The sequence below is a fragment of the Cupressus sempervirens genome, chromosome 4 (assembly GCF_028749045.1).
Source record: "Cupressus sempervirens isolate cs-2001-9-10 chromosome 4, ASM2874904v1, whole genome shotgun sequence".
Classification (NCBI taxonomy): Eukaryota; Viridiplantae; Streptophyta; class Pinopsida; order Cupressales; family Cupressaceae; genus Cupressus; species Cupressus sempervirens.
In genome coordinates this window covers 675,589,015-675,604,370 of record NC_143121.1, presented here as the reverse complement: position 1 = coordinate 675,604,370, position 15,356 = coordinate 675,589,015, and positions in this window count along the sequence as shown.

Here is a 15,356-nt window from a genome sequence, read left to right as displayed (position 1 = left end):
AGAGTTACAACACAATGTGGAGTTGATTTTAGATATAAAAAAAGAAAAAGAAAACATGAAATAAATCATTCCCCTTTTGTTTTAATTATGGAGAGCTACATGTGAAAGAGGATGGAAAGCTCTAAACAAGGGAGGAGATCTCTAAATCTTGGTGGAGATTTCATTGCCATGCCCTTGTGATTACTATATTTTGTTGTCATTCCCTTAGTGGAGATTATTGGAGATCTAGGATTTCATTGTCGTGCCCTTGTGATCATTGTATTTCATTGCTGTGCATTTGTGATCTTTGCATTTCATTATCATGCCCTTGTGATCTTTGTGTCCTTACTTTGTGATTTCATTGTTGTGGAGTGCCCTTGTGACCTTTGTGCCCTTGCTCTATGATTTTCTTCAAGGCAAGAAGAGGTACACATGTAAATGTTCTTTTCTTTTCCTTCTAACATGTATCTCTTTATATTTTTCCTAGTAGGTGATTAGAGAAGATTCTTTTTATGTATATCTATGTGTACACACACACACATATGTGTGTTTGTCTATGTATGTATGTATTTATATAAAAAGAAGCTTCTATTTATCTATATGCATGTATATATACATACACACATGTATATGTGTGTCTATATATGCATGTATGTATACACACACACACACACACACACACACACACACACATAAATCTCTCTATTTATATATGGCCGGTCAGCTAAATAACTTAGTAATAAAGGATTGGGAATCCTTCTACATTAACTCCATGGTTAAATAAAATCATTTTTTTTTTCAATCTGGGAGCATAAGCTTGAGAAGGTGGCTGCAAAGTATATGCTTTTATTCCTCTTTAAGTCATTAAAACTACAATAGGACATAAATGCTAAAGGAAACTAAGCTATGAACTAAAATGAAATTTTCCTTAAATCTTAGAGGAATGTTGCAAATAGTAAACCTATTTATGCACCTATACTATAGGAATAGTTTAATGATTATGCTATCAATGGTTGTAGGAACAACAAAAGTCTACTTTGCAAAGAAAAAAACAAAGAAAGAAAATCTATTCTAACAAAGTAGTTCACTCACCAAGTTGCCTCCCTTGGATGAATGAATAGAAAAAAAATCTTGTCTGAAGGCAAAAACCTGAACTCTATATTCTATTTGTTCATAATAAGAGATTGCATTTGAAAACCAAATTTTACATTGCTGAATAGAACAATCTATTCTATCTTCCTTCCGATTAAAATAGGGAAAAATAAAAAATCTCTTTTCAAGGTTACAATAGAAATTATTTAAAGGAAAGCTTCAACAACTTCCTACTCCTATGATCACTCCATCAATGAGGATTAATTACATATCAAAAAATTTACAACAAAACAATATTAACTATATTTTAACTCCTTCAAGAATATAGCAGGTTGAGGAAGCTATCTTCATGCACTACCATAACAAAATTCACATCGTAATCTTCTCACACTATGATTCATCAATCATCTAGATGGCTTTGACTCAACATTGAAATATTTTCTTCATTATGCACAAAAAACACCTACAAAACATTAAATGCAACAAATTCTATATACACACATTCATTTCATCATCAATGTTAGAAAAGGTATAATGTTCAAATTATCAATATTGCAAATCCTATGGCTACAGGAAGGAACCTACCCAAATATAGCATGGATGAGGAAATATTTATCAACATTTAATATTCCTTCATTAAACCATAGAAAGCAATAGATTCAAGAAAACATAGCATATCTAAACAATCTATACCTCAATCTTCATGTCTTAACACATAGTAGTATATTCATAAAACATAAGTTCTTTTTCTTGTAAAACCATAGAGTCATAAAATGTTTCTTGCAAGATAATTGTTTAAAAACAAGATAAAAGTTTCTCAAAATAATGTCTTTTAAGAGGCTCATCATTCTCCTCAACTAAACTATTGCTAGCTCCTAGCAATCATGAAGTTCCTAAATCAAGCCCACACTCTCTAGCCACTAGGTGCCCTTTCTCTTGGCTCATCCTTCACATAATCAAAGTAACCATAATTTTTCTTGAGCCTCTTATAGCATCAAACTTTAGCAATCATGTCACAATCTTTTACATTTTCATTTACTGCTAATAGTGGCTGCAGGAGAATTGGGGGTTGATACCTTAATGGTAACCAATGTTTTCATTGATTTCTCCCCAAGTTGATATGCCAAGGAATCCTTATTATAATAGGAGTCAGATTTTTTGGAGAGTGAGGTTCTCTTATTTTTAGATCATGTGGCATTCTAAGCCATTGCTACCTTGAGGCAATGATTTCTATTTCAACACTCTAAGATAAGTTTTGTTCCCAGTCTATAAAAGCCTTTTCTCTGACTATACTCACCTTACCATGTCCTTTAGGATTGCCCAAAATAGAAATCCAATCTAGATATGTTCATCTAGAATGTTCAACTTCCAACCTCATGAACAAGGGTGTTGTCATCTAATTCTCCCTCTAGGGTGTAGCTTGATATTCTCTGCTTATTTAATTTTGTATCCATGGCATTGCTTCCCTTAACTACACGTCCCCTACATACAAGATTATGTTCCATTCAGTGTCATTAGGCACTACCACATTGTGAAGATATAATTCACATAGTAAATTTTTCAAGGCCATAAGAACATATCAAAATGCATCATAAAAATCATGTGGGGTTGAGATGGAGGGGTTAAGGCCTTCCACAATTCTAGTTAATTAATAATTGAAAATTGTTATTTAATAAATAGGACATATACTAATGATGGTGACCTACATTCCATTAACTTAGGAATCAATCCTATAATCTACTCAATTATTCTCTTTAGAACTTCATTCTTATCTAAACTTTGTTTCAACTGGCAGCTCTATTCATCTATAACATGCTTTAATTTTTCTTTCTCCAAGTTCTATTAAGCTCTTTCCCATAACAGTTGTTGAAACAAATTAATTCCTGTAGAGAAAGGTGTGGATAGATATAGGAGTGACAATGTCTCATGATTAAGAGGTCTATCCATTTAGGCACTAGATGATGAGTTTTATTGATACTCTGTAGTGTGGAGTACCCTCTTTTTCTTATGACAATAGTTGTTTCCCTTTTTTCTTCCTTACTAGATTTTGTGGCTGTTGCAGCTAATATGTCCAACCCTTCTTGATCTAGTTTTTCTAATACTTCTTTAAAAATTTTAGGTCTAAATTCTAGATAATCCTCTAAAGGGAGTTTTGCAAAGTTTTCACTAATGTCTTACATAGTAGTGCTTTCTTTAAATTCCTTAGGCATTTCAATCTGATCAAATTCCTTATCATTATTGATAAACACATAATCAATACTACACTTAGCTTTAGGTGGTAGATTCTGAGTTTTTCTCTTAGTTTCAGTTGCTTTAGTTTGCAACAGTTATTCCCTTGGAGAGGACTTCTTTTCACTTTCAAACACTCCAAAGGTAATAATGGGAAAAAAGGCCTTTGGAATGCTACTCTTAGAGAGTCTTGCACTTCACCTCATGGGTGGTGTTGAGAAGCATGGGGAACTCTTTCATTTCCTCATGCTTACAGATGCTTCTACCACAGGTGCTTCAGGTTTTTCTAAGTCTTCCTCCTCTTGAGGGTGCAAGGTTCATTAAGGTTACTCTCCTCATTTGGTTATTCTATCCTTTTTGCTTCAGGTTCCAAAATCTTACCTTTATCTTTCTTAGCAGAAGACCTATTCTTAATAGATGATGGGGTTTTAGGAGCACTAGCAACTTCTACCTCTTTGCTTTTCTTTTTGTCAACAATGGATGGTTCAACCTTGTAAATCCCTTTCTTAGTTGGTTTAAAACTAGTGCAAGAGGCTTTAGAAGCATTTTCAGCTCTAGGGACAACTTTACATAATCCTATGGATGTTCTTTCCATTCATCCTACACCCTGGCCTCTAAGGCCAACCAACCTAGGTTCTACCTCCTTTAACTACAAGAATTCCTCCCATGACCCAATTTCTTTCTTATTTAATTCTCTTTCTACAATTAATTTTATCAAACCATGGTGAGAGACCAATTGATCATGGTTTGACTATACTAAAGAAGCTTGCTTCTTAATAATGTTAAACAAGAAGTTGGGAAGGTTTACTAGTCTATAATCATGTTGTAGGTGAGCCAATATTTTGAAATGCAGGGCATGCAAGTATTTGTAACATCCCTCACATGTGAAATACTAGATGATAAACATAGAAGGTTGGATAAACTCCATTGGCAAGGATAGCCTTGAATTTCCTTATTTCTTGTCAATGTCTAATGGTGGGTCTTAGTGTATACTGAATTGTGCCCTAGCCATGTTCAAGTCAAGCTCTTTCTCCCAATTTTTTCCTTCTTGGGGCAACTCAGTGACCTCAGCTATCACCTCCTCTAAGAACTCAATTCTCAAAACTTTAACCACTGCAACACCATCCCTTGAGGTGGTTATAAATTGAAGAGCTACTTTTTCATTAAATCTGTTCAAACTAAGGCAATACTCCAACCACCCCTTCTCCTAAACATTTCACAGCTGGCTACATCTCCCAAAAGAACTCGATGATCAACAAGCTCATTCCTCTATATACCTCCACCCATGGTTGATTATAGCTGAATTATGGAAAAACTCTGATGTTCAAAGCTTATAGATCAAGGTTTACAACACTAGTTCTAATTTTTCAAAAAAAAAAAGGCATGCACTTGAGAAGTTAAATGCACCATATCTCATAATATCCTTTTTGCATCAAATTTCATGATTTTTGTGCATGTACAATTATATCACCTGAAAACATCATAAATCATCATTAAAATTTAAATAACTACTTTTAATGTCCTTATTTGCATAATGCCACAATTGTAGAAGGACAAGTCACCAACATGTGATTATTAAATATGCACTTATTTCCAGTCATCTCAATGCACTTTGAAAGTACATGCGATTTGAAATTTTTTTTTAAAAAAAATTTGTTTAAATATTTCCCTCCTCGCAACTAAATGAAGGTATGGGTCCCACCAGGCCAAGACAAACAAGAATGAACAAATATAAACAATACCAAATCATAACAAAGCATGAATAAAATAAAATGCATGCAAAGTTATGTGGGAGGTACCTAGTAATTGTTGTAGAAAAGATGTTCTAAAAAGATCATTAGAATTGATAGAGTGATGGGATGGAATGGTAAGATGGAAGAGAGAAAAGTTGAAGTGGAATAGATACAAAGAAAGTACTTCAAAAAAGGAAGTGTTTATTATGAATGTCTTGATCAGAGTCAAGAACTAGCAAGAGTTAGGGTACAAGACCTAGAATCACTAGCTATAGGAATGAAAATATCCTCATTGTGCTAGAATTGATGCAAGAACTTGTTTATGGTAAAGCTTGAGATGATGCCCATTGATAAGTAGTTTGAAGCAAATAGGATCAATGGTAGACAATTGAACTGCACCATTTGGAAATATGGCAATGATCTCATATGGTCCTAGCCAACATGTTTGGAACTTCTCTAGATTATGTTGGTATCTTGAGTCATAAAGGAGTTCCCAATCACCTATAACAAACATTTTCTATTTGATAAACTTATCATGCCACTATTTCCTTTGGTGTTGAATGAGCTTAGTATTGTCCAATGCAGATTTCCTCCATTCATCAAGACTATTTAAACTTAGGATTTTGTCTTGTTGGGCAATATTGAGTTCTATCCTGAGCTCCAAGGTATTCTTCAATGTTTTATATTCAAATTCAATAGGCATTACTATTGACTTACCATAAACAAGCTCAAAGGGAGTAAAATGAGTTGTGGACTTCCAGGTGGTTCTATAAGCCTAGAGAGCTTTAGAAAGATGTGTGGCCCAATCCTTCCTATAAAATGCTACAGTCTTGGTGAGAATAGATTTTGGCTCCCTATTAGTAACTTCTACTTGACCATTAGCCTAAGGATGATACGATGATGATATACCATGCCTGATAGTATACTCCTTCATTAGAGTATTTATCAAATTTGATGTATCATGAGTCCCTTGATTAGATGTCAATTGCCTAGGAATGCCAAACTATGTAAAGATGGATTCATACAAAAAAATTTCCACATTGATATCCCTTTGGTGTTTCATGGGTTTAGCTTTTGCCCATTTAGTGATGTAGTCAGTGCACACTAGAATGTAGGATTTTCCTTGTGAATTAGATTCAATGGGTCCTACAAAGTCAATCCCCCATTTTTTGAAGGGTGTGACAACTACTTGAGGCTATAGGGGCATTTCATCTGACTTAGTGGGTCTTCCCATTCATTGACACTTGTCACATTTCTTTGTATATCTAGCTGCATCCTTGTGTAAGCTTGGCCAATAATACCTAATTGTTAAGAATTTGAAGGCTATTCTTTTGGCTATAAAGTGACCTCCACAGGGCTCATCATGATAGGCCTTCAAGACATCATATGTTTCATCTTCTCTTGGACACCTACACATGACTTGATTAGGGTTGGTATAGAACATAAATCCAACAATCCATGAATAATTAAAGCTCTTCTCTACTAGTAGCTTTCTGGCTTGGGTAGAGAAGTATATTGGCATTTTTCCTATGGTGAGGTAGTTATGAATATCTACATACCATGGGGTTTGTCCAGTCAATAGAAAAACATTCTCATTTGGAAGACTATCATCAATGGCTATAGGATCATCAAGGATATGCAATTGAGAAAGAAAGTTGACTACCACATTGGCCTTATCAGATTTATCAACTATGGTGATGTTAAATTCTTGCATTAGCAATAAACATTGAGCCAATCTTCCTAGAATTGTAGGTTTATTCACCAAATATTTTATGGTAGAATGGTTAGTGTGAACAAATATCTCATATCTAGTAATGTAATGCCTAAAATTATTGAGGGCATAGATGACTTCAAGTAATTCCTTTTTAGTGACTGTGTAATTAAATTTTTCACCTTGCAAATTCTTACTAATGAAATAAATGGCATGTTCAATAGAGTCTACTTTCTATCCTAGCATAACACCAGTAGCATGGTCTGAGGCACTTGCATGAATGTAGAAAGGTAGGCCCCAATTGGGTTCTCTCAAAATAGGAGCTATGGTAAGAAATTCCTTAAGCTACAGGAAGGATACAACATAGTCAGAGTCCCAAATAAATTCATGATCCTTTTTTAGTAGGTTGTAGAGAGGTAATACTAAATAGGCAAACCTTCCCCATGGGCAGGTAAAATTTTTTTTTTCTTGATCTTTTGGGGCTATTTTAATTTGATTGTAACCACTAAAACCATCAACAAAAGAAAAATACTTTTTACCATCTAGGTTATCGAGGGCTTGGTCTATAAATGGCAATGGAAAATGGTCCTTCTTAGTGGCTAAATTGAGCTCCTTATAATCTACAAAAACTTTTCATTTTCCTCCCTTCTTGGGTAATATGACCAAGGGTGTGACCCATTGACTATTAAAGATGGGGAATATAAAACCAACACTTAATAGTTTCTGCAATTCATTCTTAACAATGTCTTTTAAGATAGGATTAACTCTTCTCTGAGGTTGTCTAATAGGTATGAAGTTAGGGCTAATATAAATTTTTTGAGTGTAGAGCATAGGATCTAATCCTTTCATGTCCATGTAGGCCCAAGAAAATGTGCTTTGATTCTCCTATAGTAACTGCAACATACCATCTTGTTGGGAGAGTAATAAGGAATTGTTTACATTTGGTTCCTTGCCTAGACCAATGTCCATCTTAATAACCTTACTTGCCATGAATAACTGAGCAATAGGAGAAGAATCAATCTCATGAGGTAATAATGAATGGAGAAACTATGAAGCTTCTGAATGATGTAGTGAATTCAAATATGGTACAATGGTTTCTAAGATACATTCAGCTTAAGGATGCATTGGAGATTGTGTTCCATATTCATTCAAAATAATGGATGAAATTATTTCATCTTCTTCTTGAGTAGCTATGAATGATTCTCTACCTATCATCATCAATTGATGGATGAAATTGGCTTCTAGATCATCATCACCCAAGTCTGGCTAGACTACTTGGTCATCTAGTAACAATAGTTGAGCAGGAGAGTATAAAATTAGGTTCTTGGTATGAATTCCATTGGATGTTGTCATCTTCCCAAATTGATAAGCTATATAAGCATCTATAGTGGCTAACCATGGTCTCCCTAAGATTAAAGGATATCCTCCCATATTATCCTTTGGGGAGAGAACAACAAAATCAACTAGATATTCCTAAGAATTTAGGGTGAGTATAACATATTCTATCATCCCATCTGGTTTAGTGTTAGAGCTATTAGCAAGTTGAAGGATGGTGGCCGTCTCTCTGAGGCCAACAATATGCAACTGGGGAAATACATCCTTTGTCATGACATTAATAGATGATCCTAGGTCAACTAAAGAATTTTTAACTTAGATACCATGAATAGTAACTGTAACTATAGGACTCCCAGGGTTAGAGTATTTGGGTACAACTAATTTCTCCAAAATTAAGTCAGACAACTATCCTAGGACATGAAAGGTTTTTAGATCTTTCCTCTTCCTTCCTACCTACTTACTACATGCTTCCTTAATAGCTTTAGTATAGGAAGGGGCTTCTTTAATAACATCCAGCAATGACATTTTTATTGTCATATTTTTCAGTTGATTAAGAAAATCAATGACTACATGGTTCTCCTTGGCTTGGCCTTGTTCTATCAACCTGTGGGGAATTGAATCATGTATATTCTTAGTTAGAGGATCCTCAACTTTAGTTATTATAGGTTTTTGGGGTGCAGGAAGAGTGTTTCCTAACCTCAAGTGAATATCATTCAATGAGATGGCATAGCTTTGCTATTGAGTCTACTATTTAGTATTGTTTAGATTTGGATTAGGTTGAACTAGTAGTTGGGTCTTATTGGAAGGAGTATTAGTGGCTATAGGAGGAGGCATTAGGGCTTGCTGCTGATTTTGTGGCAATAGGGTTAGTTTACTAGATTGGGTACTCCAACTCTAAGGTTGTTACCAACCCTACTGGGGTTGTTGCCAACCCTACTGAGGTTGTGGCCAACTATGATTTCTATTAAAACTAATATTTTGAATTTTTTTCCATTGATTATAATTATGATAAATTTGAAGAGGATCTTGTGGCATACCTCGTCTTTGAGCCCATGGCCTTCTTGAGGCAACATAGAGTACCTCTTCATTTTTATCAATTTCTTTGAACTTGGTTGGCATTTGTTGCGCCTCCATACTTGCAAAAAACTTACATCTAAAATACCTTTTCTTTTCTCTATAATGTGGACAATATTTAGTCAACATGACATCAACTTCATCTTTCTTTCTTTGGGCTTGTATGGTGTCTAGCTAAGTGGCTACATCGTTAATGATGTCTTGCTTGAAGTCTAATAGAAAATTAGATAACTCCATCTTGGATAATCTTAAACTACCATTGGACTTATGTGGTAGGTCTCTAAGTCCCTTACCTTTCTTCACAATAGCTCTGGAATAATTTTGGAATATACTCTATATTTCAATCTAAGTATTTTGAGTAATGTCCCCTCCTCCCATAAGTTCTAGAGCTCTAATGCTTCCTTCATTTACACCTCTTAGAAAAAGATGTTTCTTTGATTCCTCATTCAATTGATGCTACATATTACGCTGCAGATTAAACATGAACTGGGAAACATAATTTTCCAAGGTTTCATCATCCTATTGGGATAATTTTGAAAATGTCATCCCCTTTTAAATTTTAACCCTTGCAATATTCCTTATACTTTGTGAGAAATAGATTGCTCATTGTAGGCCAATCTAGTACAACATTGGCACCCAACCCCATGAACCATCTCAAAGCAACTTCTTTGAGGGTAGAAGGAAATAACTTCAATTTGTGGGCATTAGTTGTATAGTCATAACTTCTACATAGTTTATCAAACTCAAAGAGAAAGGTTTCAAGGTCTTCAATGATCAAGCCATAAAACTTGGTAAGTGTAGCATCAGGTATGTTTTTCAAATTTTGGTTACCTTGTTGAGGAGGGAATAGGAAAGGGAAACATTGGTTGAGGATGAGGTTGAGCCATTCATGGAGGAGGTACTATTAATGGTGCTTGATATATGACAGAAGCAAGTGGATTATCTTGGCATTTAGGTTCGACAAATAGGTCATTAGATGCAAGGATTCATCAGAGGATGAGGTATTCATTCTTGAGCACCAGCAAATGGATTCTACATCCTTCTACATTGACTCCATGATTAGATAGCATCATGTATTTTCCTACAAATAACATACTAACTTCATTTTATTTGTCAACCTAGGAGCATAAGCTTGAGAGGGTGGCTACAAAGTATATGCTTTGATTCCTCTTTAAGTCATTAGAACTACAATAGGACAAAAGTACCAAAGGAAACTAAGCTAGGAACTGAAATGATATTTTCCTTAAAGATTAGACTAATGCTACAAATAGTAAATCTATTTATGTACCTATGCTATAGGAATAGTTCAATGATTTTGTTATCAATGCCTGCAGGAACAACATAAGTCTACTTTGCAAAGAAGCAAACAAAGAAAGAAAATCTATTCCAACAAAGCAGTTCACTCACCAAGTGGGCCCCCTTAGATGAGTGAATAGAAAACAATCAAGTTTGAAGGTGGAAACTTAAACTCTATATTCTATTCATTCATAATAAGAGATTACATTTGAAAACAATATTTTACACTACTAAACAAAACAATCTATTCTATCTTCCTTCAGGTCAAAACCAGGAAAAATCTAAAATCTCTTTTCAAGATTATAGTGGAAATTATTTAAAGGAAAGCTTCAACAACTTTCTAGTCCTATGATCACTCCATCAATGAGGATCAATTACATATCATAAAGTTTGCAATATAAACACTATTAATTGTGTTTTAACTCCTCCAAGAATATAGTAGGTTAAGGAAGTTATCTTTGTGCACTGCCATAACAAAATTTGCACCATAATTTGCTCATGCAATGATTCATCAATCATCTAGTCATCTTTGACTCACTGCTAAAATGTTATTTTTAATATTTGCAGAAAACACCTACAAAACATTAAGCAAAACAACTTCTACATACATGCATTTATTTCATCATCAATGTTAGGAAAGGTATAATGTTCAAATTATCACTCTTGCAAATCCTACGGTTGCAGGAAGGAACCTACCCAAACATAGTATGGATGAGGAAATATTTATCAGCATGTAATATTCCTTCATTAAACCATAGATAGCCATAGATTCAATAAAACACAACATATCTGAATAATCTATACTTCAATCTTCATGTCTTAACATATAGATAGTATATTTATAAAACATAAATTATTTTGCTTAAACCATAGAGACATAAAATGTTTCTTGCAAGATAATTGTTTAAAAACAAGATAAAAGGTTCTCAAAATAATGGCCTTTTAGAGTCTCATCAATATACATACATACATAGACACACACATATAATATGTGTGTATGTGTGTGTACACACACACACACACACACATATATACATATGTATATATGTATATACATACATATATAGAGATCACAAGGGCACGATAATGAGATACAGAGATCACAAGGGCATGACAATGAAATGTAGAGATGCAAAGATACATACATAAATACATACATACATACATACATCTGCATATGCAATTTTATCACCTTGGAAAATTGTATTTGATCTTTACTCAATTGCCAAGAGACAATATAATCTGTAAGTAGATATTTTTGGATACTTAGTTTTGTATGAATATTTTCAATTGAATTCATCTAATGAGAGTGAGTCTACTCATGATGATAATGGCTCCGTATATTGGGTCTTTAGAGGAGAGTGACTTATAGAAGATTAGATATTTTTTCTAGCTCAAATGTTCCCAATTTTATGTTCACAACTGAAGTGTTCTCCCATGGTGTGAGCTAAAACCCTCATTATTGCATCCAAAATTAAGAAATAAAATATGATTATGTCCCCAATGGAGAATTGAAATACAATTCTTTTGGATTCCACTTAGCATTGTGTCGATAAATTCAAGAAATTATACTACCATGCAAATTAAATTACATTGATGCTAAAGCTTAGGCACTAACAACAATCGAAAGGTAAATTATCATCAAAGAATGTGGTGAAAAAAACAAGAGTACATATTTAGAATGAACATGTAGATATTGTCAAAAATGAAGAAACTTATAATCTCTTATGCATAATCAGAATTATGTCAAAGATGAACTCAAGAAATTGAGCAATTGTAATCCAAATCTGACCTTTCAATTACCACACTTTGTCCATCATTATCATTTCATAAATTTTCATAGAAGTTCTAGAGATTTATCCAAATAATAAATTATACTCATATAGAAAGCTCATACTGGGATTAAATAAAATAATTTATAGCCTAATTTTAAGAAAAATAATAGTCTTAAATGTATATGATAAAATAAAATAAAAAAGAGCACTAGTTGCAGTTGTATAATTCTAGTATTACTGATCATATTAAATAAAATGTTTAATAAAACAAATATGAAGTAACATAAATGGATCATTTGCTCGATCCTATTATGACTTAATGTGAATGCATCCAATCATTACCTGGATGATATCATGCACAAGATCTTTACTCAATCACCAAGAGATAACATAATCTATAAGTACAAGATTTTTGCATACTTAGTTTGGCATGAATAGTTTTGATTGAATGCAAGGATAATTTATTTTGTGAATTTAAGACATGAATGATTAATTTAATTTAGTACAAGTACTATGCAAGTGTGTATGTATGCATGTAAATTAGTTCACATAGTGAACTGATATACATACATGCACATATGAATACAATCATCATAATCAGTTATCCTTGAATCTAACCAAAGCTATTATATATGAACAAGAAATACATGTTTAGAAGGAAAAAAAAGAAAATTTACATATGTACCTCTTCTCCCCTTGAAGAAAATCATAGAGCAAGGGCACAAAGATCACAAGGGAATGCCAATAAAATACTAGATCTCCATTGATCTCCACCAATGTTTAGAGCTCTCCACCCTCATTCAAATATCTCCACCCTCTTTCATATACAACTCTTCACAATCAATAAAAACAAATGGGTGATTAATTTTGTGTTTTCTTTTCTTTTTGATTTATAATCCATAATCCACAATCCACAAGATCTCTCTATATATACATACATACATCCATAGACACACATATATGTGTGTAAGTATGTACACATATACATATACATATACATATACATATACATATATGTGTGTATATATATAAACATACATATATACACATATACATGATGTATATATATACATATACATACATATATACATACATACATGAAAACAACAATGCACTTTCTAAGAGTTTACAATTGTTCAAAAAAATTAATGTTTTACAAAAAAATGCACCTAAAAAACTATTATCTCAAAAGCAAGAACATGGTGTTGAAACAGTACAGAAAATGCTTGACATGAGAGGTTCGCAAGTGAGGGTGTTAACCAATCTTAAAAATTTGAATCCTGAAATAAAATCTTTCGATGTTCAAACACCTATGCTAGAGTTACAACACAATGTGAAATTGGTTTTAAATATGGCAGAGGAAGATATTAAGAAGTTTGATAATCAAAATTTAAGGCACAAAAGTGAAGGAGAAGGAACATCTTTAGAAAGAGACTACAGGACAGATACAATAGCTAGACAACATAGAGGATATTATGGGAGCCATTGGATAGAAGCCATGAAAGTGTTGTGGTAGGTACTATGACATTGGAATCACTTGCAATTATATTTGAGAATTTATAGTCCAAATATTGGGAGCACTACAAGTTACACAATTTATCATGTATTGCATTTGCATTTGCTTATAAGAGTGTTTCAAGTATTCGTACATTTTCCCAATGATCACAAGTATCAAATTCTTATATGAGTGTTTCAAGGTTGGGAACCACTTCAACATCCTTTACATGGTTTAGAGGTAATGTCATTGTGGTAGAGGCTTCTACAAGGGAATGAGCCTTGTGGTTATGACATTTACATAGAAGAAGAACTTGCTTCTTCAACTCCTTACACTCAACTCTTCATTGAAGTTATTTTTAAATTCTTTGCATATGCAATTTCATCACCTTGGAAAATTGTATTTGATCCTACTAGCTAGGAACAACTAATTGTTCATTTTATGGTACCTAATCTGATGACAATTGTATAGGAATTTGTCATTAACCCAACTAATCAACAACTAGACCCATTTAAATGGGTTATGGCTAGTTTCTTTCTAAAATATTTTCTATAATATGTTTTTCTAAAATTTCTTGTGAAATCTATCCATTTTTTTTTGGTATGCATTATTTTTGTGTAGGATCTTGAGGTAAGTCACTTAGCATGGTTTGAGTGAGTTTTATATTGTTTTTTTAATTTGGATTCTGAAATAAGTATGCAACAAGATAAATTTTTCTATTGTGCTAAGATGTAATAAGCACCTTAAGAAAGATCTCTAATATATAAATGTTTAGAAGGAAATATAAAGAGATATGTATTTAGAAGGAAAAGAAATGAACATTTATATAGCCCTTGACGACAATCACAAAGCAAGGACACGATAACAAAATCATAGAGCAAGGGCACAAAAATGATATCATAGAGCAAGGGTATGATAATGAAATGCATATATCATAAGGGAAGGACAAAAAAATCATAGAGCAAGGGCATGAAAATGAAATTTAGAGATCACAATAATGAAATCAGAGAGCAAGGACATGAAAATAAAATGTATAGATCACAACAACAAAATGCACCAATCAAAAGGGTGCAACATTTTTCAGAGCTCTTTACCCTCATCCAGAGCTCTCCACCCTCTTTTGTGTGTAGGTCTCTAAAATCAAAACAAATAGAGAGTGATTTATGTCATATTTTTTTTGTTTATACTCACATGGGTGTTGTAGTTACAATGCCAATTTTGGTATTGCAACAATGTCAAGGACAATTGAAAAAGAACCATGACAATCACCACAAATTGCATCGTCATCACAAATTACTATTGTAAGTTGACCCCAAATGTTGTAGTGTGTAATGTTGAATTTTGTAACACTCTTGCTAAGTGTATCTCTCCCCTTTGACATCAACTAAAAGGTATTCCTAGTACCTTTACAATGAACATAACTTTATATGCTACAATTCATCTTTCTTTAGATGTCTTTTTTGTAATACACTAGGTGATATTTTATTGATTGTAATTCTATAGGCCTGAGAGATATAATAGTTATTAGCTTCTCCCAAAATTTACTTCTCCATACTCCTCGCTTGATAAATGTTTATTTTAATACTATTATCTCATAGTATAAAAGCCACAAGATTATGTTGGAAATATGATTGAAA